General features: G+C 38.4%; 1 protein-coding gene across 3 annotated transcripts in view; it reads right to left on the bottom strand.

Annotated features, from left to right (window-relative positions):
• UMAD1 (UBAP1-MVB12-associated (UMA) domain containing 1) overlaps positions 1-21,248 on the bottom strand; it is a 79,375-nt gene that overhangs the window by 49,757 nt on the left and 8,370 nt on the right. The gene's annotated exons all lie outside the window — the stretch shown is intronic.

Genomic DNA, 21,248 nt, shown 5'->3' with positions numbered 1-21,248 from the left:
TACAGCTATAAAACCTGTGATTTTTTTTTTAAGGAAATGCTGAACATACCCTCAAAGGAACATCAACAATTTATTTCCTTGGCAAGTCTGTACATCATCAGATGTTAATTTCTGTTCTATTCTGGACAATCTATAGATCTGAAGATTGGGCCAGAACTGTTGACATTGTTAATATAAAACCAGAAGATTCCAGATAAACAAATAAGAACAGGGAAAGACACACAGATACTCTCCTGTTCAAGACACTGTGGTGTGCCTGGATAATGTGAAGGATCTGCCATTAAAGCAGAGATCTTTAATGTGCTGGAGTCTACGTCTAAGTAGTTTTTCCCCATTTCTTATGTTTAGGAATGCATATGAATAAATGGTTAAATATGGTTACTAAAAATCAAATTCTGTGTTGTAATCACTTGATTAATTATAAGATGCAATAAAATAATAAAAAAAACCACTCAAAAACCACAATTCTGCTTTCAGATTCTAAAGATGGAACACAACTGAAGAGAGAGAGTTTGTCATGACGTGCCACTTAAGAAAGATGAACTCTTAAAATTGTTTGAATGAAATCCTAAACTTTAAGGAAAAACCCAATTTCAATTAAAAGGATTGACTAAAAATCTTAGTTTCTGAGAAAATTATACCAAGAGATTTAAGAAAGACAAGAGATTTAAGAAAATGATGCCCAAAAAAGGCATTTAATAGGACTTCCTTTTTATTAACATGCTTAAAAGACTTAAGATATGTTACTTAGTTGAAATACAGCCTCTCTGTGTTACATTTTACTGGACTGACACTGTAAAGAAAGTTACAGTACAATATCTGTAGCAGACACTAGTCAAAAATAAATTTTTTTTTCACTTCTATTTGGCTCTTGAACTTAAAGAACCACCTCATCTCAAGAGTCTTTTAAATCAATCGGTTTCCAGACAGGAATGAGTAACACACTTGCCCTTGAGACTGAGGATGTGCCGATATAGCTCCGTGCTGACAAACAAGCTCCTCTGCCAAGCCCTCTGCGCTGGCAGGAGCCGCGGCAGCTCCAGCCCAGACAATGGTGCTCCATTTACCGCATCACTCACGGCAAGGCAACCAAACCTCTCCTCCAGCCCGCTCAGCAGCTCAGGCACAGCTCAACACTGTTGCATATTAAAAAGTGAAGAAGTCCCATATCCAGACAGCCTACCAAATTCAGGCAAAATGACCTGGGAAACTGTCTGGACTCATGTATACAGACCAGACACACTGAGGATATACCTAAAGTTAAATTATTGCAAAATCCAAAGGCCAGCCGGGCAGAAATGTTTAAGAAAACCTATATGAATATCACTACCATTATATAATACCATTATGAATATCACATATACCCATATGAATATCACTACCATTATATAATATCTCTTTTCTGCAAGGTTTTACTAAGGCAATGGTATAGCAGCAAAAAGTTCAAAATACAGTGATGGCCTTGATCTCCACTTAGGAGTACAAGAAGCCACCCACCACTCCAGTCTTGATTTTGACACACAAAGGTGTTGACACGGTATTGTACTCTCAGGTGCAAAAGGCAGGCCTAGGCAAACGTCTGCTGGCACAAATTGCTCCTCTTCCTGCCAACTCTGGTGTTCATCTCCCTCTGGTGGACCCTGTACAAAGAGAGGAAACTGCTCCACCTAGAAGTTCACCCTCTAGGATACGAACACACCTCCATTTGTCTTCCAGTTATTAGGAAATCCTCGTCTGAGATGCACCAGCAGGAACAACCAGCATGACCACTCAGAGTGGGTTCTGAGACACCAGTGTGGCCAGCACATGGCCAAATAGGCAAGTGTAGCTCTCCTGCTCTTGCAACTCACCGAACACTTAAAAACTCCAATTATTTTAATTTATATACATAGATGTCTTCTACTTACCTGCTGTGCAATAGAAAGCAGAACAAGAGCTCATTCTGTACTCAGACAGGATGAAATAGAACAAGGTATGAAAGACTATCTGCAATTATTAGAGACCCGTCATGTGCAATTCAGATCAGTAACACATGAGAGTGTGGAGACCCAGAATGCCTAAGACTAGGCCTAAGAGTAAGTTTCTCACATTCTTGAAAGATGCCAAACACCATACTCTCACCATTGTCCAAATGTTAGTATCAAATGAAGGGCAAAACCAAAGAGAAAGACAAGTCAATCAGCCTTTTCTCGACTGACACTAAAATTAAGCTTCAGTCAGCAGAGCCAACAGAAGCTCTCAATGCCAGACCTACACTCAACCTTCTAGACCTACTCAACACAATCCATCTCATGAATTATTGCAGCTCCCTCATTTTTATACTGAGCATTTCCTTGAATTGCTTTGCCTCCAATTTCTGTACAAAGATTTCAGGAAATGGGCAATTGTTTGGAATCTGCTCTGACCTTACTCAGCTATTCTATTCTATTCTATTATTTTCTAGGTCCCCCAAATTTAGCACAGTTTATACAGGGAAAGGAATACAGCAATATAGACAAGGTACCTGGATGAACTGTTCTGATATCAAACCAGTTCTACCAACTGCACTGTTTCATTCTCACAAGTCACTGTTGTGAACAGAAAATGAAAGGAAGGTCTTCTCCCCAGTCAGTTGGTACAAGCTAATACTCAACACTGTAAACATTCAGGGTGACATCTGCTTTGTTCACTGCCTGGGAATTCTTAAATACTTACATTTTACTAAAAATAAATTGGAAGGTACAGGTACTGTCTATAGGAAATACTAACCACCCTATCTCAATGTGTCAAGTATACAAAATTGTTACACATTCTAAAAACCACTTAATCACATTGAGACTTTGCAATCCTTAGTGAAAGCTATAGTGTTCAACAGGAAGGAAGGAGGAAAAAAGATGAGTCTGCACATGGAGTAGAAATACACATGATGACTACTCTTTTTGGAGACTAACAGGGTTTTTTTTCAGACTTACAAAGTGTTCTAACTTCACCTGAGTCTGCTGATAAACAGACGTTTTTCATGCTAGCATTGGAGTACATTTTCCAACCTCCTCCAACCTGAATTTACTGTGGGACACAGTACTAAATTAATTCTGGAAAAATGCATCTGTATACTAAAAAGCATTATGTCAGTATTTTCTCCAACAATGCCCTTGGACTAAGGGATCTACTTTCTTTAGATTTCACTTGGGTTTAAAATTAGACGGCTCTGAAGCTATCAAGCAATACCTCTGCAGACTTGACTTCTTTCTTCTATGTATCACACTTCATCCACCTAGTCTCAATCACCTTCACTATATTCCTAACTGGGAACTTCTGTTCTCGGGAACAATGTAGTGGCATCCTGCTCATAGCTTACAGGATTTTTAAAAACCATGCTTTTTGGTTTGGTTTCAGGGTTTTTTTAAGGTTTTTCTTGTATACTTGTCTTTCCTCCTTTAAAGCACTCCTTTTGAGCTATCAAACCATTCAGGTATCTAGCTAGTGTAAATATTTACAAAAGCAAACAACTGTTTTGGTTTTTTCCTGTGTTTTGATTTTGTTTGCTTTTGGTTTTGGTGGGGTTTTTTTTTGTTGGGGTTGGGGTTTTTTGTTTTGGTTTTAGTTTTTGGGGTTTGTTTTGTTTTATTTTGTTCTTTTTTTCTTTAAAGATACATCCATGAAACATCATTGGTTCATCATACTCTTAGGTCAGCTTCTGGCATATGGTTGCTCTCAGACAGCCTTACTGTAGATGTTTCTACTCATACAAGTAAGCTCACTAGTGACAGGCTTTGAACACACCTAAAACATGATTTTAGGGACAGCAAAGTTCCCAGCTTTATTTCATCAGAAAGTCAACCTGATGAATCTACATTGCAGCATATTTATTTCGGTGCCTAGTCTCTTGTTCCATTGTTCTCCATGACTTGCATACATTCTCATCTACTTTGAATTTCAGGATTGCAGCAAGTTTCATAACAGGAAGGCACACCCCTTAACATCCAGCTTTTATATGGCTAAATGGCTTGTCATCTTCCCCTGGCACAGGCACAAATGATGGAAAACCTACTTGCCATGTAGAACACTGAGAATCAAGTCCCTGGGAACAATCAGTGCTAATGTTTTCCACAAAATCAGTGCTAAAGTTTTCCACAAAAGTAACATTTTTGCAGCTCTCCTGAAAGCTACTTTCTTAGTAACACACAGGCAATTACAGACTAGAATACTCTTTACAAAACTAAGCAGTACACAACTAAAACCTTTTTTATTTTAAGGCTTTTTTTACTTGGATGGCCTATGTGTTTCCATTTGTTATTCATTAATAACTTTTGTGATCATTGGTCTGTGTCAATTAAGCTTCAACCAAGTCCCTAAACCAGCGCTGCTAAGCCTGACCAGCTCAACCACGGGTTAGAGGGCTGTGAGCAGGCTGTGGAGTCAGCTGCTACCCATCAGAGCCAGAGCCAAGTGCTGCATTAGGTTTATCTGGGGGTGGTACTGGGCCAGCAGGCCAGCTAGTCCTGAAAATGCCAGTCCTTGCCAAACCACGAAAGGAGAGATTTGTGGGAGAAGGGATGGGACTGAAGGAGGGTAAGGGAGCAGGGCTAAGGCTAGTGAGCAGTAAAGCCATGAGAGAGCAGGCTCTATGGGGTTTGCCTGTAATGGAATGAGTGCTTTTGGAAGGTGCTTTTCCTTTCAGACTTGTTATGCACAGTGTGTTATTGCAGCCTGTGCTTATCTGACTAATAAAATGCATAATTTTCATACCTAGTTAGAAGCCAGCAACTCACACTAGTTTAGCAGATGATGATACATAGAAAGCATAACCACCCACCCTAAAGATACCACTTTTCCACTAAAAATGAATATTAAGTTAGAACGACTGTAAAATAATTTTTATCTAATTAGCTACCACTAGAAGGACAAAACTGAGGACTGAAATCTTTAATTTTTCCTATTAATGCAGAAATGTACCGCTTAGTTCCCAAAATAACTTTTTATGGTTCTAGCACAAAAATTTATTACATTCTTGCTTTCATCACTATTATCTGCAATTATTAAATTCCTTACCTCCCTAAAAAAAAAAAGGAGCAAACAGGCCCAAAATGTTTTCATAAGATGGGCTCTATTTTACAGTTCTGTTTCTCAAATACAAACACCCCTCTGTGTTTTAATGTTGCATTTTCAAAATAAAAATATAACATTCCACTTTTGGTTACATTATGTGTTACAGTCAGTAAGGCATATGACAAAAATAAATGTGGAGAGGAAATGAAGGTATTTTCTAGCACTATTTATAGTAATCCAGTCATGCTGAACTGATTGTATTTCCTCCTATATTGAAAATGCACAGACAGCTGCACATAAAATACATGTCATCAACTTTCAGCTTTCATTCAATGCAAAAAGTAACAGGTAAACATACTCCTGAGTAGACTATCATTGCTTTCAGTTTACACAGAGAAAGAAAACTTTACTGTGGTCAAATCTTGAAACCAAGAATTTAAACAGATAATCATATATCTCTGTGAAATGCATTCACATAAAAGAACTCCTGAAGATTAGGCTCACTTTCTTAAGAACCAAATTTTCACATTGGTACAGTATTTATTTTCATGCAAACACTTAGGCACAAGTAAATTGTGGTCAGCATGAAGTTGTTTCAATTTTTTTTAATTAAAAGAAGCTGTAAAGCATAATTATAACCTAAAGTTTCCCCCACGTGTCTGGAAACTGGCCAAAAGCTATTGGTTTCCATGAGATGTAACTCTTATGAACAACAGAAGTTGAATTTTGAACAGGGATAGCTAATACTTTCTACCATGTCTTGCTAAGATATGCTTTTTCTGTGTGTCTACTTCTTCATTTTAAAATTTGTTACCTTTGGGGCCAGAAGGGCACTCTAATTTACAATTTGTATGGACAAACATACTAGACTGGCCATCTGAAATCAGTTAGCTCAAAGGTAAATCAAAGACATATTTGGTGCCTCTCCCATTTCCTCTCATGTTCTAAGCCATTAACAGCAGATTTAGTTGCAATGGTTCCATCATACACAATGCTTAATCCTGAAATTCCCCTTTGTCAAGAGGGCATCATCATGGAAGATGCTGACACACCTGACTCTGTCCTGGTATTTTCTCATTGAAGAACAATAGCAGGACACATGAGTTAAATGGTTCTTTGAGACCAAACCAGGTATTCAGTCTTTTTCTCACCATTTTCCTGTTATTTGACTGCTTGAGAATCCTCCCTTAGAAGATATCAAGAACTATGGAGCTCTACTTCATTTATTAACTCCACATTTATCTTTGAATCTTTTCCCCTTTAATATTACACCAAATTTATTTTTGCTGCACACACTTATTTTAATTGAAGCTACTCTTTCAGTTCACTGTTCAGAAAGCAATTAAGTGGTAATAGAAAAGAACATACATATGGATTGCTAGAAATATTTTGTTCAGAAGCAGGTGGTGTACATGCAGTAAAGTATTAGTAGTGTTCTGTAAGAATCAATACCACTGTCTAGTGTGTATGCTCCATTGTGTAAGCAGGGGGGAAAAAGCCAACACGACCCTCCCATGCTAAAATACAGATGGAGCTTAAGGGGGAAAAATAGTAACCAGACATTCAGCTCACAATAAGGTAAAGTATAACAAAGCCTCCTTAGCTGCAATGCTCTTCCTTCAAACTGTATTTATTTGATCTATCTACAAAATTTACATCCAAAACATCCAAACACTTCCACCCTGACTGTAGCATGAATTATGCTCACCAGCAAGTGAGCCTCAGGTTTACCAACAAAAATAACTGTACATAAATCCACCTTGAAAAAGTAGTTAGGCCAGAGACACAGCCCCAAGTAAACTCACCCTAAAGGTTTAATGGGAATCTACAAACTGTTCCTGAGCTGCTTCACTGCATCTCTTAGATAGTTATCCTCAGGGTGTGTAGTAATGTGTACAAATAAGATGGTTTTATTTAAGAACTAAAATAACTTTTTACTAGAGTATGGGGAGTCTAAGAATATGGAAAGTTCTTGGATACCTTTGTCCATCAAGGGGACAAGCTGAAACTCTTCTGTCTTTTGATAATAAATATGTCAGAAGTAAGGAATATCTAAAGGTAGACAGGATTTTAACAAATGGCCAAAGTAAATACACTTCAGGGTATATCTGCTTCTGCTTGACTAGCATTTCAGCATGTTTCTAAAGCAAGTGAGGTCACATTACTTATCCTGTTTACCTGCACATTGTACTTCATAACTAGGTTTCATACACATCATTCAATTTATAATTCAGAATATGAGTTCTAGTTGGAAGCTGTTGTTTTGGAAGGAAGAAAGAAGGACAAGGACATTTTATAACATTGTTCTGAACTTCAGATGATTTCTGGAGGCAGTTTATATAGCATTTATCTCTTTAGTTATCTTAAATAATGCACTTAAAATCCTGACCTCAGAAACTGTCAGTTTTTTTCAACACCGGTTCTGTTCTTTTGGGTGGTTTCATTGTAATAAAAAGCCTACCAGACATAAAGCAAAAGCAAAAGTCAAAAAATATCCTCACAGTACATCAGCCTTCACCATCTGCTTGCAGAATGTCAGGATAGTACATGGTTCAGTCCTCTGAAAAGGGCAGAATAGACTGGACTCCTGAAACACTACATCAATCAGCTGGTCCTTAACACTGCAGGTATCACATCAGAGCACTTACACCACTTAAAGTCACACAGACAGATAACAAGAATAAGGGTTGGTCACTCTCCAGTTGACAAAGGTAACAGAGGGTCTACATGAGGAAAGTCATCAGCAGCAGAATGGAAATAGCAGGAGTAGAATGGAAATAGAAGGTTTAAAACAAGAGCCTCTTAGAGTTTGTTCATTTGTACCCTGTGTTAAGCCGGACCTCCAGAGTCAAGATCAAAAGTGCCTAGACATGTTCTCACCAGAAATGTCTTAACTTCATAATTCATTCCCTGCACAAGAAGTTCATTGACTTTAGCTACAGAATGTAAGCAAACAGATGGCTTATGCTGCCAGGAATGTGCTGAAGACTTAAAGAAATATAAACCCAGAGGATTCAGAAGTTTCACTGGACCCAAGGGAAAGGGCAGGAAAAAAGAGAGAAAGGAAGTAGTAGACAAGACCACTTACAGATATGACACCTTCTGAAATAAGAAAACAAAAGAATAACACAGACACCCTTCGATTTACATCTGATTCATCAAATAGAAAATGAAAACATTTCTTGCTCAGGAGTATCTGTTACAAAGGTCAGTATGCAAGATGTGCAGCTGTAAGATACCTGCTGACATTAAGCAGGTATGAGCCTGTACTGCTTAACCAGTAAAAGACATAATTGAAAAAGAGAAATTGAGGGGGAGGGGAGTCTTTAAAAAAAAGCAAAAAAAAAAAAAAAAAATTGCCTTTCTGTGTTAAAACAGAAGACTGCAAAAAAACCCCAAACATTCAAACACTGCAAGACAAATTAGCTCAGGAATATAAGGATAAAGACAAGACAAACACTATTGGACTATGCCCTGAACAAATTTAAACCAACTTCCATAGCAGTAGCAGTACTGAGTGCTACAGGTTTAAAAAAAAAATATGCAAGTAAGTAAAATTTTAAGAACATTTAATCTGGAGTTCTTAATAACTTCTTATAATCAAACTTGCAATCAGAATGTGCTTGACAACTTTTACTGCACTATAAAGTTTTACTTTACCTAGTTGATCAAGGGAAGCCAGTTGATGTAATATTTTGGATTTCAGAAAAGCTTTCAAGACTGTCTCCACAGGATCCTTCTGGAGAAAATGTCCAGCATTAAGCTGGATGAACACATCATGCAATGCATGAACAGCTGGCTCAAGGGTCAGGCACAAAGGGTTACAGTGAACGGGGTGACATCAGACTGGTGACCTGTCACTAGTGGGGTTCTACAGGCTCCATCCTTGGCCCTGTGCTCTTCAAAGTCTTTATTGAAGACCCGGACACAAGACTTGAAAGGATACTAAGCAAGTTTGCAGAAGATACAAAACCAGGAGGAGCTGTTAACCCCTCAAAGGTAGGGAGGCCCTGCAGAGAGACCTCAACTAATTACAGAACAGGGCAATCACCAACTGTATGAAATTTAACAAGGGGAAGTGTCAAATTCTGCACCTGGGATGGGGCAACCCTGGATGTACAGACAGACTGGGGAATGAGAGTCTGGAAACAGTGCCACAGAAAGGGATCTGGGGGTCTTGGTTGATAGAAAGTTAGATATGAGTCAGCATTGCCCTGGAAGCCAGGAGAGCATCAGGCACAGCATGGCCAGCCAGGCAAGGCAGGGGATTGTCCTGCTCTGCTCTGCACTGGGGCAGCCTCACCTTGAATAATGTGTGCAGCTTTGGGTGCCACAATATAAAAAAGACATTAAGCTGTTAAACAGTGCCCAAAGGAGGGCAGCAAAGATGATGAAGGGCCTTGAGGGGAAGCCATATGAGCAGTGGCTGAGGTCACTTGGTCTGTTCAGTCTGGAGAAGAGGAGACTGAGGGGAGACCTCATTGCAGTTACAACTTCCTCATGAGGGGAAAAGAAGGGACAGATACTGATCTCTTCTCTGGGTTACCAGTGACAGAACCAGAAGGAATGGCCTGAACTTGTGTCAGGGATGGTTTAGGCTGGATATTAGACAAAGGTTCTTCACCCAGAGGGAGGCTGGGCCCTGGAACAGGCTCCCCAGGGAAGTGGTCACAGCACCACGGCTTATAGAGTTCAAGAAGTGTTTGGACAACGCTCTCAGGCACACGGTGCCAGTCTGTGCAGGATGAGGAGCTGGACTTGATCTTTATGTCTCTCTTCCACCTCAGCATATCCTGTGATACTATTATTTTACACAGAATAAGATCCCATTTCTTTTACCAGCCAGCACAGCCCCCCGGGAGGGCCGGGAGCCCCTGTCCACTGGATCACAAAGCCGGCAGAAGGAATAAGCACAAACAAAATGCACCCTCTTCCGCCAAACAGCTGTGCCTGCAGAGCACTGTCCAGCAAAAAAGTAGGGCTTTTTAAAATCAAATTTTGACAGCTAATGAATGCATTCAAGGCTGTCACAAGTTGAATATAACCCACAAGTATGATGCTCAATTATTTTGCTCCCTTCTTTGTTTTAAAAGTTTCTTAATACTCCTAAAAAGGGGAGTAGTTTAGTGCAATAGCAAGGACTTTCGAGTGTAGAGTTTGACTGCTGTTTATGCTACTTTAAATGAAAAGCGTATTATAACAAAGCACGACTCATTATCTTCACACAGAACACATATTTTGCTATCAACAAGATTAGAAGTGATAGGAGGCCTACAAAGGAATATTTTAAACAATAATCTAAGAAAGCAGCTGTCCTAAAAGCCACAAAATGCATTAGGAAGCTAAATTCAGTAGCTGTCACTTCTGCACCAGTGTCCTGGATCTGATCGGGAAGCAGCTTAACTCATGTCTCCCTTCACATTTCCCACTGAATGTTTCAGGCATGATGGGCACATTCCCCTTGTTTTGATTTCCAGGGAAAAGGAGAGCAGATACTGCTTTTACCCTCACCCTCTAAACCAGCCTACTCAAGAAACAATGGATCTGAAATCTGTTCCCTGTAGTCTGATGATATTCAGACTCCTGGCTGCCTCAGGGAGCTCTCTCTGTCAGCTACACTTTAATTGGCTTGGGAACCTTTCTCCCCTTTCTTTGGAAGCCGGACCTGGTTCACCCAAAAAGGAAAGGTTGCCTGGGACAGAAGTAAAACAAATCAGAACAAGTCTGAGCCTGATGCCTAGAAGCTGGCAACACATTCTGTCTCTTTGTGCTGAAAATTCTTTTCAAAAGCTTTAGTCATTTCATTTTAAGAAATAAAAAAAGCACAAATCCACCACACACATGGGCCAGGGAGCAGAGATCAATATTCCCATTTTCTTACTCACAGGCCACTGAAGTTCAATGACTCATGCAGTATCAGAGAAGCTCCTGTGTCTTGCATTATTGAAGTAGAACCACTGTGCAGCCAGTATAAACACTGGGAGTCATCTCACTGGACTTTTAGACCTTGATGCTGGAAGATGTGCATCTGACAGCACTCAGCCTATGCAGAGCTCGAGCTGAGGTTTCCCGCTTCTCAGATGAATGCTTGAATAAGCACAAATACACACCAAACATATTTCAAGAAGAACATGCTGTAACTTCAGCTTTTGGTCTTGAGTCAAGTGGACAGATGTGCTTGAGGTATGGTGCCTTGATTCAGACCCTTAATTCTGGAGAATACCAAGCATTAAAGCTTATTGCTGGTCTCTGCTTTTTCCAGTAGGTCATTTTAGGCAAATATGCTCTAAACACATTTTGTAAACTAAATTTCAGAGATGCTTAGATCTACTTCTTGGTTCACTCTTTCCTATTTTTTAAAAATACAATACATGAGCTGAAAACTGCAATTTGTTCATTACTAGAGTCTCACCTTTGGGTTGTGCAGTGGTAAAGTAGAAGTAGATTTTCATAAGAGCTGGTATAACCAAATGAAGTTTATATTCAACTGGAGTCAGTATTTAGACCTATTGAAAGCTTTTCATCCATCTTTTTATAAGAGTGTTGACGTAACTTGTGGGTTAGTAAAAGAAAACAGTTCCAACCAAAAAATTCTCTCCACAAGTTTGCCTCCTAATGAAGGGTGCATTGGTATGTGCATTTAATAAGAATCTTTTAAAGATAATATTGAATGCTTTCTGCTCCAATAGCTTTTCTAATGTTTTTGTAAACGGAATTTTCTCTAGTCCTGCCCTTCTGCAAGACTTATGGATGAAATAATTCAGAAGGAATCAGGTAGGCAAGTTCCCATTGAAAAATAAAATGGCAAAGAAATAGCCAGTTCTAGTCCATCCCTCTCAAAAAACCCTGAAGTTTCAAACTAACTGAAATAAGGACAAAAATTAATATAATGGGTTTTGAATTGTTGCTCTCCCTTATTCACCTGGGAGTATGAAAACTATGAGCTAAAACCCTGAACAACTGCAGTATACTGCTGCTCCAGACAGATCTCAGCAAAAAGATACTTTAAATTATACAGTCTAACAGCAAGAATCTTTTCTGGTTTGCTTTGTTTTGTTCCAGGAAAGGTCTGTGACTTTGGATCATTTTAAGGAAGCTTGCCCAATTTAACTGAAAAAAAATGTATATTCACATGGCAGTTACATGCTCAAAAACCTCATCTTTAATCTGGAGCTAACTGAAAGAGAAAAACAAACAAAACCCACAAAAAACACCACAAGAAACCAAAGCACCAAAACAAATGAGCCTCACCACTGACAGTGAGCCTCACTATTGACAACTCAATACTTCTAACTGTGAGATTTCCCTACAATTTGTACTTGTATTCTTACAGACAAAATACCAAATCCATATCCACCTAATCCATGTTCCCCTAACTTCACCTAGCCACCCTGGCAAAAACAAGAAGGAAATTAAGAGACTGTATTCATCTGCTGAATGAATTTGAAGTCCCACATTTATGTCAACTGCTGGGAAAGAGAGAGAAACACACTGTACCAACATTCTGAGTTAAATCAACTTAAGCTTTTGAAGTATTTTCTGTCCATTATAAATTTTGCCCTATACACAGTTTTTATAGCAAATAACCATGTGTAAATTGAGGAAACAATATACAGAATTAAAGCTGGGATTATATCCTGTAGTGTAGATGGGTAACTGCTAACAGCAGGGGGTGTGCTAACAGATAAACAAACTGCACAAATGAAGCAGCCCACTAGTTCTAGGAGGTAGTTGTATTCTTCCTTATTTTTCATTGTCATGTAGGATACCCCCATGACAATGGAAATAGCACCAATTTACTAAAATTAGTGAAGATTTCCTAAAAGATATAAAAACCACAAAGTTAAATGATCATGTCAGAACATAATGATTACTGCATAATTTCCCCAGCAAGCCACAGTCAATGTTGTCAGCAAATGCTTCTTTTTGACCGAAGGAAGAGAGTAAATGTCATTGTTGTCCACACAATCCTCATTTGTGGAGGAAAGCACTATGTAAAAGCTGAAGATCATTCAGCTCTGTGAGCAGACATCAGAAAGCTCACAGACATTATATTTTTGGCAACCTCCAAAGATGTGTTAGGGCAAAAACAGATGAAATAGCACTGAAATGCAAAGTAACTGAATGGGTAAGTCCCCTACATCCTTTAATTTATTTTTTTTGACTGAAATGTACTCAACTAGTATACCAAATGTACTCAACTAGTAAACCCACATCTTTATGGCCAGGGTGACAAGCCACCTTTCATTTTTAAGGAAGAACCTTACACTTACGTTACTGTTTCACATTGAGGCCTATGACATGACTGATTTGAAACACTTCTAAAACACAGAACAAAACCTTATTGATTTTTTTTTATAATATCTAATTAAAAATAAACAAGAGAGTATATATTTGGAAAAGTAGTTTTTCTTCTTCCACTGAAAAAAAAAGTACAAAAACATTTATTTGCCAGAGATAGCAAGGAGAGTGTGCAAAATCAGTTCAACATAACATTTCCTTCTGAGAAAATTAACACTGATTAACATCTGTAGAAGTATGAATGACTCCAACCAGACAGGCAGTGATTGCTTGAGCTAATGACTAGGGCCCTCTTTGCAAGGAATGACCATCTAACTATGCTGTAAATTGCTGAAAGAGGGACTTCAACCTGAATTTATCACTTGCCAGAACATCAACTAGTGCTCCTGCAACACATTTTTCACCTCTTGTTTTTCAGTTAGCTGTAGCTGTGAGTCCACTGTACACAGGCCAGTCAGACTTGGACTAAAAATATGTTCTCATACCCTGAACTATTTTCTTTGCATCATAAAGAAACTTTTAATTCTAAAAGTGATTTAATGACCAGCATGTTCTGGCAAACAAAGTTTACAACCAGCATTTGAAAATCCATACTTTTATACTATATTTTACTGGTTTTACTCTGTTTTACAATAGGCAATAGGTATTTTCCTTTTGTATATTTCAACTTCACATTGCTTATAGGCCCATAGACTATGGCACTGCTACTAGAGAGTGAACTTCTACATATGGGAGTAAAACTGTCAGAAGCCAGGTGTCAAAAGTGATCACCCTACTATAAGAAAGGTTAAAGAATACTGTCTCAGCTATGTAAACACATCATTTAGACCAGTTCTGTCCAAAAAAAGTCTTCATCTTTTCTAAGAAAAAATTTCTAGCAAAAAGAGGATTTTCTTACTTAAGCATATTCTGCTTCCATCAGTATTTGCAAAACTTAAAGTCAGTAGGACCAAACCTCTGAGGAGCACTTTGGAGACCTGGATTGTAGAAAGTGACTATTATACATCAAGTCTGAAGGCAGTTAATATGAAAAACAGGAATGCAACCCCAACCAATATTTTCTTAGAGGACTGGCAGCAAACTGCCAGATGCATGTGTGACCTCAAAACAACCTTTTGCCAGATGCCTCTTTAACCTCTCACAATTACATCAACTTCTAAAAAGACAGCTACATTTTACCATTTTCTTCCTTTGGTTATGCAAATTAAGAAGATGTGCTTAATAGACAGAATGCAAGTGTTTGGTTCTGTGCATTTTGTCTCCTAAAGTCCCAAAATAAAGCTGCTTTATACAGCATAAATAATTCTTTATTGCCAGCATTAAAACAAGTTAAACAAGAAATCTTCATTTTATCTCTTTTCTCCTCCCTTGAGTCTATGGTCAAAACCAGGTAACTTTTTAAGATAGTTGTGAGTTAAGGGGCCAAGACAATATTCAGCCAAAGCAAACAATAAATCACTTTTGATACTATTTACCATTTTTAAGTAAATAACCTTTTCTTTCATAAAAAGTATGCTATACATTTTATGTTACAATCAACAGACGCCAACACAACCATTCACAAAATTCAGATTCAAAACTGGCTTGAATGCTAATATTTTGAGAAAGGTATTTGCTGCAAATTTAAAAAGAATAAATTCATAGCATGAAAGCATCATGAATATGTTCCAGGGGCTCAAGCCCTAGAAAGCAAAAGGAAGAGAAATTATGTGTAATGAAAAGTAAGTAGGTCATGTATACTGAAGTACTAAATATACTATCATCTGATTTGTGGCTGAAAGAACTGTTTTTAAAATCTAGAGGTGTACAAATAAATGAAGAAACCCACAGTATTTGTGAACAAAAACATTCTTTGATGATGCATTAAAGAGAAAGACTCCTTCTGCTGTATAGAATCCAAGAGGGAAAAAAAGCATTTCCTTTAAGAAATATACCTCCTTATACAGCAAAACAATGAATTTCAGTTGTTCTGTAACCCAGATCCTTTAATCTGCATAAGAGATGCTGACTGAGTTCACTCAACCAAATCACTACTGGCTTTCAGAATACAATCAACACATGCTTTTCAACAGTATTAATATAGCATGAAGCTTGTGCTCCTAATTATTCATGTTTTTGCATTCTGTTTTTTCCCCCTGCTGTAAAATATGCAAATTTACTTCTTTGTGTTATTTAGGTCCCACATGGGCCTCAACAGATCTGTTTGGAACGAATTACAAGCCAACATCTAGATACATGCTGTCAACATTTCAAGCTTCATTGTTTTTATTAGGTTGGAATGTCATTATAGATTTGATATTAGGCTTTAAAAAGCTTTTTATAAATCTCTTGAAAACCTACAGTCTAATCAAATGGTGCACTGATAATTACTACTACTGCACTTTGGTGTGTGAAAGGGGGAGAGCAGAGCCCTCCGAGCCCCGAATCCGAGGGAAATCCCCATCTAGCGGCACCACTGAAAAGCGCAGGTTGTTTTTGTGCAAAATTAGTCCCAAAGAGGATTAGTTTGACTTCATCGCTGAATGAAGTGGAGACATTACCTCCTTATGCAACTAAGGATCGGTAACAGGAGAGGACTGTTTCATCTGAATTCCTCCTCCTCCCTTTTCAATCAACTCTGGCTGCAAAATTCAATGCCCAGATGAACTACCATGGGTTTTTGAGTATAAAAACCATAAAGCAGCACTTCAGGAAAGAGGTCACTTTAAACACTGTGACTTCTTAGTGTGCATCAAAAGGGTTAACTTACAGTGGCACAGGATGACACATATAAAATATTCTTTAGATAAAAGTAATAACAGATATCCTGACATTTCAGATTACTATAAAGTTAGTATTAAATATTTTAACCTCAAAGCCCATAAAAAACCAGTAGCTTGGTTATTCAAAAACTATAAGGTTGGAAATAACCACACAAGCTCTTCCTGTTATACAAAAAATAGGTAATGTTAAGTCCATTGATGCAGAAAATGAAAGGACATTGAGACACTGCTTTTTTCCAACTGGCACAATGCCTTGTACATTTCTTTAATGTAACAGTATACTTTAAAACACTGCAGCCCAACCTTCCTTACTAGAACCACTCAAAAGCTCCTTAAATATTAATGAAAAAGCAAAGTAGATATTTACAGGGACTTACTACACATTCCTACTAACTCCTAGAAAACAAACAGCAGCAATAACGCTAAGATTTTACAAATCTCTTGATGCATTTAATCTTTGAGATGTGTATGCAGGGGGAAGAAAACACAAAAAGTATTTGATTTGTAGTAATGAACTAGTATGGGGGTACTCCTTTGTTTCAGGAGTATCAATATATTAAATTTCCATTTCATAACAGATTCACTCCAGAAAATTTATACATATATACATTTCTCTCACAGGCAAACATTTAAGGGGTCCTTAAAAAAATATATGTAGAGATCTCTACTACTGATCAATATGGAAACTGTAAGGATCCTATTGTAAGGCTTTTTTCCATGTTAGGCAACACTGGGAGTATCACTTAATTCAAATATGCACTTTATCCAAAGTACTCCAAAAAACTACCTGCATGCAGAATAAATTCATGGCAAAACAGAAACTGCAATTTGGAGAGGAACAAGTATTCATAAAATTGTTCACTGGAAAAACAGTCCAGATTTCCAAAACTAAAAGCTGACTTGGGCTGATTATTTTACTTTTGGTATCTTGAGTACAGATTTCCCATTTGTTAAGGATATTCTTCTGCAATATAAGTGCAGTTGACAAAGGGAAGCTTTCAACTGGATGTAAATCATACTTTTCACAGTTTCACAGAGGAGTGAGGATACTCCTGCCTTCAGATGAGGATGATCCCCTAAGAAAGAATTATAATACTGATTTAACTCAATAATATAGATACTGAATACATCAGAGGAAGGTTCAAGTACCTAATTTGAAATAAGACAAAGCTCAAATGCCTTGCTGAGATTAACTTAAAAGAGCAAGTCATACCTGACCACCAAAATTTTAAGATAAGTATACCTGTTATCATCCACCATAATTTACCAAACTCCCTGTGTGTTCTTTCTGCAGCCCATTATGTTCCTGGCTTTGTGATAGCAGGTTGTAATAATGAAATCAACAACATCCCACTTCTCACAAAAAGTTCCCAAATCTTCTACCTGCCAACTGGTATTAGTACCAGTTCTTTTCTATATTTTTAATATGGAAGAAATAATTGCCTTATACACACATCTCACAGAATGGAAAACAGTAGTTCCCACCTCCTTTTCTGTGACATTTTAGATGCTGGTGCAAGCCTGAACACATTTGCTCTGTAGAGTTTCTTCTCTTCAGACATCATCATTGAAACAGAAGGGACACTGGTTAATTGAACAAATCCAAGACTCATTTAAATACCCCAGATCCTTCTATTTATTTGGAAGAGATTTCAAAACCCTTAATTTCTTCTTTCTCTGACTATTTTCTATTGACAGGAAACCTGACAGGCAAAAAACATTTATCCCTACTGGAGTAAGCATGATAACAAATAAGTGTTAAACCAAAAATTGCTCATAAATTCTAGATGGCTGCCCTAGATGGATCTAGGAAAGCCCAGTAGCAAGAATGGAGGTTCACAGTGCAGAAGTGTATATTTAGTACAAAATTCCTGCCAAACTTTCTTATCATGGCTACAGCCTCCCTGTGTCTGTGACAGTCACTCTACTCCAATGAGAATCCTGCGCCTGTTCATTTTTCCTTAGGTACTTCCTCATTGAAAAACTTTGTAACAAAATTGCTGAATTGCTCAGAAAATGACCTTTAGGTGACACTTAGGTGCTCCCTGTAAGTACGAATACTTCCTGCCACTTGTTAAGAGGTCTGCTCCTGAAGCTGAGAGGAGAGCTCTGAAATGACAGCCTTTGGCCAGTATTGAAAATCCATGTTAGTTTACATCTTAAAAAATGAAAGTGAAATCTGTCCTAGGTTCAGGGAAGAAACAGAAGTTAAATATGTTTAAAAATCAGATTTTTCAGCACCTGCAAATGAGCTGCTTCTCCAAACCATTTACTCCATTCCAATACCCAACATAAAAAGATCCCTGAGAGAAAACCAAACAAAACCCAACAACACTTAAATCCATGGAACAGATTTCCCTTTAAATCACAAGTCAAAAGTAAACAACGCCTTGAACTTAAGCATGGTCAAAGGATCAGATCAAGAGTTTCTCAGAGAGCTGTCCTGCCTCCAGACACAGTGAGAGACAACACAACCCTCCTGGCTGTCCAGCCCTGAGCACAGCACGGGGCTCAGCAGCCCCTTCCCAGCGCCAGGGCTTTGTCTCTCTGTGCCCATGGCCAGCCCAGACATGATGCAGCCTGAGTACATCCATCAGGGCCAGGCAAAGAGCTATGGGAGAAGCCTCATTCCTTGGTCCTTGCCAAAAGCAGCCTGCAGGGATGCCTGGGAACCTGGGTGACCACAGTGCTCTGACCCAACTTCCTGGCTTGGCCTCAGTTGTGCCTGATCTCTGCAGAAGTGTCTGGCACCAAGGTCTTGGCTGGCCCTGGTCACTGTGCCCAGAGCTGCGGTGTCCTTGTCCAGGGAGCTTGGCATCGCCCTGCTCCTCAGTGAGGTCTGTGCCTGAGCCCCTGTGCCCTTGGCACCCTCGCTGGGCTGCAGGCTCACCTGCCTGCTGGAGCCACCAGCATTTGCTGCTCCTTCCCTCTGGCTCACTGCAATTCTGTCTGGAAAAGTAAACAAGACCCTGCACATCGGGCACCTAAACCAAACCTGAAGACAAAACAAACTTCTCTCAGTCCTTTTGAAAGAGGACCTACAGAGCAATATTCTAATTGATTTTAGTTATTTATATGATTTTTTTAATGATGAGGGTGATGAGACACTGGAATAGGTTGCCCAGAAAAGTAGTGTTCAAAGTCAGGCTGCACAGAGCCTTGAACGACAAGGTTTATTGAAAGATGTTCATGCCCATGGAGGCAGGCTGGATTAAATGGTCTTTAAAAGTGCCTTCCAACCCAAACCATTCTATGATTCTATGATCTTTCAGCTGCTTCAAGCAAAAACCACCCACCCCACTTGCACCATCAGCACCATGGGGATTTTGCAGAGTTTCTGACTGTCTTGCCAAACACACATGGGAAGCAGCATTGCTGTCTCAGTTTTTCAATTCCTGATCTTAGACTGAGATTAGGACGACAAATCATTTGGATCCTTGAGACTGATGGGAGATTTTTAGTTGTGTGCCAAACCAAAATGCTAGCATTAAAACTGTATTTTTCTCTAAGGCTAGCAATGAATGGTAGGTTGGAATTTATTTTATCTTACAAAAGCCACAAAACGTGAGGAATTCCTAAAGAACTACTACTCTCCAAGATTCCCAAGCTAATTGAAAATTACTTGCTTTCTTAATTCTGGCTTTCAGAATGTTAACATTAAAATCAATTTGTGATGATCAGGAAAGCCTCTGAAACATTTTTTCATATTTCTGCATTTGATTCACTCATCAAAACCAACTGCATGTGCTATGCCCATTTCAGAAGCCTCTTTTCCCTTTTCAGAGTAATATTTCTGCTTGTTACAGAACAGGCACCATTTTTACAGCTTCATGAAGAGATGAGATGACCAGTATCCAGAAAATAAGTGAACTGGTAGTTAGATAAAAACATTTTAGTCTCTAGTAGGAAATTATATTTTAAGTTTATTTTGTAGAGAGAGAATTACAAATTATTTTTGCTTGACACCCACACATGCAATATTTACCTCAAAAGCTAAAATAGAGAATTTCTTTCAGCTGCTAGGCTGCAAAGTTAGTTTTGTTGATTCTGCTGTTTTTATGAGTCACCTTTCTAGTCAGACATTGAATTCCCAAATGCATTGATACTTTACAAGGAAAAGGAAGATTTCAAATACAGCAATTTATAACAAGACTTGGAGAAGTTATGAAAAGAAAAGAAAAAATCATTCTCAGGATTTGACACTGCAATAGCTGTGATGGAGCTTTCTCAGTAAAGCACTGAATTTTCTTCTCACTTTTTCAAATATCAATCAATACAGAAAGATTCCTCCCATGTCCTCAGCATATTGGCGAACTAGGCTTTTTGTTCTTATATGCTCTGAATGAAAGACCAGGTTTAAGAACCTGTTTAAAATGTCAGAAATTAAATTCTCATTCCCTCCGAGAGCATTCACTGCCTACAACAGTATTCACACTAATGGTCCTAGAAATCTGCTACTGAGATGTGTTAAAGATATTTACTATTGGATTTCCAGAACATTTTAGATCAGTTTAGAAAAGCTTCAGAACATTCCATCTGAGTAACAAACTAGTAACTAACAAAATGGCTAACTGCTGTGGTTTGGGGGTTTTTTTCCACTGACACTGTTCCTAGACAAGAACACCCCTTCCAGATAAATATCTACTTAAGTCCTGACCCATAATTCTGCAACTACATCTGTCTTGCAAGACAGTGATATGCTTCACTGATAAGGCTGATGACAGCTCTTTAGCCAGGGCAGTCCATTTCATTGCAGACAGCAAAATTAACTTCTGTCTGAGCAAAAAATAAAAAATAAAAAACAGAGAAGACTCAAATGAAATTGATCGTTCTTAAATTTATATTTAACAGATTAATTTTATATGAATTTATGTAAACAAAGTTTAAATAGTCACTGACAGCATTTCGGGAAAAAGGAATGAAGCTAAATTGAATGTACCATCAGGACCAGTAACTGTGGGACGTAGCAACATTTGGGTGCAGAATTCTGCCTGTTACAGGAACTGAAATGCTAAATGGTCTCCAGACTTTTTGGGGATGATGATGTGTCTCCTTTGACCCTTCCACAATGCAAATGCTGGAGTGACTTGATGTAGCCATCAGAACTGCTGCAGGTGAACAAAATCTAGTGGAAGGCAGCCATTAAGCATGGTGACA

The sequence above is a fragment of the Haemorhous mexicanus genome, chromosome 1 (genome assembly GCF_027477595.1).
Source record: "Haemorhous mexicanus isolate bHaeMex1 chromosome 1, bHaeMex1.pri, whole genome shotgun sequence".
Lineage (NCBI taxonomy): Eukaryota > Metazoa > Chordata > Aves > Passeriformes > Fringillidae > Haemorhous > Haemorhous mexicanus.
The sequence above is the reverse complement of the archived record's forward strand: the minus strand, read 5'-3'. Positions and strand labels throughout refer to the sequence as shown.